Below are 4,543 nucleotides of genomic sequence, written 5' to 3'. Positions count from 1 at the left end.
CGCCATCATCAACTGGCCATGGTCATCATCTCAGCTGCCTGACATGGACTCTGTATTTTGGAAGCCCCCCCCCCCAAGGAGGTGACATCCTACTGGGAGAAAGATAAACAGATAATATACTTTTGGAATGGATGAGTCTGAAGAAATAAAATGGGATAATGGGGCATATTGGGTGAAATGCGCTTCTCAGCTAAAATCTGGAAATAATGAGGCAAGAACCTGCCAGGTGACATTCCTACCTCTGCTGGGGTCTAGAGCCCAGGGCTCAGGTCCCCCATGGACCAGACTGGCCCCAAGGATCTCCTCTGCCTACACAACCTGGGTCAAACTTCACACGGGCACAAGGCCAGAGGCTGAGAGGGGGCAGATGGCCAGGGACGCTGGGCCACACTGGGCCCCTAGGGCACACACAGATGCAAAAAGACCTCACCTTCAGGGCTTCTGGTCGCAGACCCCCCACAATCCTGACCTTTGGTACTTTTCTTTATACTTTACTCTCCGTACACACCCCCAAACTGTGCGGTTTGCTTCGGAATCACGCAGTGCCTAGTCCTACTTGACTTGTGTCCTTGGATTCGTCTGATGTTGGTGAGATCCACCCTGATGTTGGGGACTGCTGCTGTCATGACCTCTTGTCCTCCTGAAGCTGTCATTCCTATACATGTTCCAGCATTGATGTTGGAGACCCTTGCACATGCCACCAAGAATGACCGTGAATGGCCAACATTGCCCCAGATGCGATGGTGGCTATCTCCTGGGGGGTCCCAGGAAAGAACTTTTCCACCCAGAAGTAGACCTTGAGGGAGGTTTACCAGGTGATGCTTTGTTCCCCAGGTGGCTGTCCCAATTTCACTCCCACCAGCAGCGTGTGAGTCCCCACCAGCCCAGCCTCACCTGAACTTGGAGTGCGCAGGCTTTTCAACTTTGCCAATCTGCTGTCTAGATAGTGGGATCTCAGTGTGGCTTTAATTTACTTATCTCACCAGGTGCTTTTTTTTTACTTGAGAGAAAAATGAAACTATTGCAGGTTGGAGTTGGTTGCCACTAGATAAGCAGTAAGAGAGTGGGGGAAGAGGGTGTGTGATCTGAGAGCTGGCTGTGTGCATGCAAAGGGCTGTGCAGGGAGTCCATATGGTCACTTCTTGGAGAGAGGGCTGGACCCCCGCAAAGCCTGAAGTGTGACTTTCTGTGTGTGTGTATGTGTACTACAAAAAGCTTTATTGTTTCCATTTGGTCCAATATCTGGAAGAGGGCTCCAGCGAGGATAAAAGGATGCGGAATGGTTTCAGAGAGGGGCTCAGGCAAATACCAAACACTGAGGGAACGCAGAGGGACCCCTCAAAGGCTTCTGGGCTCCAAAGGCTCCTAGTTGTGCTTGAGGGTAAGCCCTTGGCCCAGCCCCGGGGCTGGCCAGCCTGCAGAGGTGGGTCAGGTGCTCGCCCATCTTTGTGATGAGTTTCACCTGCTCATCCGGGAAGTGGTCCTCCAGGAAGTCACAGAGCTGAGGGTCTGGACTAGTAGAACCCAGGGCCCACAGATCCAAAAGGGCCTGGTTCAGTTCTTCTCCAAGACCACGGCGGCTTCCCTGGCATCCCGAGTTTTACCCCATTCATCCTGGGAGGGCTTCAGCACATCCTGGAAGAGAATGCAGCCACCGCTCTGGTTTTGCATCTTTAAGAGACGCTCAGCGCCCTCCTGTTTCTCCTCAGCCAACTTACAAAAGAAGTGGCTCAGCCTGACCAGGTGGTGGCGCAGTGGATAGAGCGTTGGACTGGGATGTGGAGGACCCAGGTTCGAGACCCCGAGGTCGCCAGCTTGAGCACGGGCTCATCAGGCTTGAGCAAAAGCTCACCAGCTTGGACCCAAGGTCGCTGGCTTGAGCAGGGGGTTACTCAGTCTGCTGAAGGCCCACGGTCAAGGCACATATGAGAAAGCAATCAATGAACAACTAAGGTGTCAAAATGAAAAATTGATGATTCATGCTTCTCATCTCTCTCCGTTCCTGTCTGTCCCTATCTATCCCTATCTCTGTCCCTGTATAAAAATATATAAATGAATAAATAAAAGAAGTGGCTCACACCCTGCAGAGCCACATCTTTGTGATCAAAACAGAGGCCCAGAGAGAGGTAGCTGTAGGAGGCCCACAGATGCAAGTTGATCGGGTGGTTGACAGCAGCTTCCAGATCCAGGAAATAATTCTGACGAATTTGGGAGCTCATGGTTGCTACGCAGTAAGGAGGTAAGGTAAAAAAAGAGGTGTGGGCTGGGCTCTCTGGAGGCTGAGGTGGTTCAGAAGGTAGTGACTGGGAAAGAGGTCGGAAGGTGGTCGGAGGCTGGAAGAAGGGGTGTCCCTGGGTCTGCTCCGTCCAAACACTTTTAAAGCAAGAGACAGATCTGTGGACTATGGAGGGCACTGCACGTGTGACTTCTTTTATTAAGTGAGAGACTGCTTCTCATACGGGCCTTGACCAATGGTCTCTAGCCGACCCAACGACTCCTTGCTGAAGCCAGAGAGCTTGGGCTCAAGCCAGCAACCTTTGGACTCAAACTAGTGACCATGGGATCATGTTGATGATCTCATGCTCAAGCTGGCAACCCTATGCTCAAGCTGGTGAGCTTGCACTCAAGTCAGTGACCTCAGGGTTTCAGACCTGGGACCTCAGTGTCCCAGGTTAATGCTCTGTCCACTGTGCCACCACCAGTTGGGCTTAGATATAATTGTTGATAGACATATACTTATTGCCATTTTATTGTTCAGTTTTTCATCTTTCTTCTTCTTTTTTTTTTTTTTGTATTTTTTCTGAAGTTGGAAACAGTGAGGCAGTCAGACAGACTCCCGCATGCGCCCGACCGGGATCCACCCGGCATGCCCACCAGGGGGCCATGATCTGCCCATCTGGGGCATTGCTCTGTTGCAACCAGAGCCATTCTAGCACTGAGGCAGAGGCCATGGAGCCATCCTCAGCACCCGGGCCAACTTTGCTCCAATGGAGCCTTGGCTGTGGGAGGGGAAGAGAGAGACAGAGAAGAAGGAGAGGGGGAGGGGTGGAGAAGCATATGGGCGCTTCTCCTGTGTGCCCTGGCCAGGAATTGAACCCGGGACTCCTGCACGCCAGGCTGACTCTCTACCACTGAGCCAACCGGCCAGGGCTCTTTCTTCTTCTTAAATAAGACCTTTTAAGATTTCATGTAATACTGATCTGGTGGTGATGAACTCCTTTAACTTTTTCTTGTCTGTGAAGCTCTTTATATGTCTTTTGATTCTAAATTATAGCTTTTCTGGGTAGAGTAATGGTTGTAGGTCCTTGCTTTTCATCACTTTGAATGTTTCTTGGCACTTCCTACTGGCCTGCAAAGTTTCTGTTGAGAGATCAGCTGACAGTCTTTGTAGATAACTAACTGCCTTTCTCTTGCTACTTTTATTTATTTGTTTGTTTATTTAATTTTGGTATTTTTCTGAAGTGAGAAGTGGGGGGGAGGCAGACAGACAGACTCCTGCATGCGCCCGACCGGGATCCACCCAGCATGCCCATCAGGAGGTGATGCTCGGCCCGTCTGGGGCATTGCTCCACTGCAACCTGAACCATTCTAGCACCTGAGACAGTGGCCATGGAGCTATCCTCAGCTCCCGGGCCAACTTTGCTCCAATGGAGCCTTGGCTGCAGGAGAGGAAGAGAGAGATAGAGAGAAAGGAGACGGGGAAGGGTGGAGAAGCCAACCGGCCAGGGTCTCTTGCTACTTTTAAGATTCTCTCTCTTGCCCTGGCCAGTTGGCTCAGCGGTAGAGCGTCAGCCTGGCGTGCGGGGGACCTGGGTTCGATTCCCGGCCAGGGCACATAGGAGAAGTGCCCATTTGCTTCTCCACCCCCCCTCCTTCCTCTCTGTCTCTCTCTTCCCCTCCTGCAGCCAAGACTCCATTGGAGCAAAGATGGCCCTGGCGCTGGGGATGGCTCCTTGGCCTCTGCCCCAGGTGCTAGAGTGGCTCTGGTCGCAGCGGAGCGACGCCCCGGAGGGGCAGAGCATCGCCCCCTGGTGGGCAGAGCGTCGCCCCTGGTGGGCGTGCCGGGTGGATCCCGGTCGGGCGCATGCGGGAGTCTGTCTGACTGTCTCTCCCCGTTTCCACCTTCAGAAAAAGACAAAAAAAAAAAAAAAGATTCTCTCTCTTGACCCTGGCAGGTTTGATCAGTGGTAGAGCATTGGCCCGGCATGTGGAAGTCCCGGGTTTGATTCCTGGCCAGGGCACGCAGGAGAAGTGCCCATCTGCTTCTCCATCCTTCCTCATCTTTCTCTCTATCTCTCTCTTCCCCTCCTGCAGCCAAAGCTCGAATGGTTGGAGCAAGTTGGCTCTGGGCACTGAGGATGGCTCCATAGCTTTGCCTCAGGCACTAAAATAGCTTCGGTTGCAGAGCAATGGAGCAGCAGCCCCAGATGGGCAGAGCCTTGCCCTGTATGGGGTTGCCGGGTAGATCCCCCTCGGGACTCATACGAGAGGCTTTCTGTCGGCCTCCCCTCCTCTCACTTAAAAATAAAAATGATTTGGCCCT

The 4,543-nt window shown here is 52.6% G+C and overlaps 1 pseudogene; it reads right to left on the bottom strand.

The window, feature by feature from the left end:
• Positions 1-1,297: 1,297 nt before the first annotated feature.
• On the bottom strand, positions 1,298-2,219 carry LOC136335737 (ferritin light chain pseudogene; annotated as a pseudogene).
• Between the last annotated feature and the right edge of the window lie 2,324 nt (positions 2,220-4,543).

Source organism: Saccopteryx bilineata, chromosome 4, assembly GCF_036850765.1.
Source record: "Saccopteryx bilineata isolate mSacBil1 chromosome 4, mSacBil1_pri_phased_curated, whole genome shotgun sequence".
Taxonomy (NCBI): domain Eukaryota; kingdom Metazoa; phylum Chordata; class Mammalia; order Chiroptera; family Emballonuridae; genus Saccopteryx; species Saccopteryx bilineata.
Note: the sequence above shows the minus strand (reverse complement) of the source record. Positions and strands in the feature narration are given on the sequence as shown.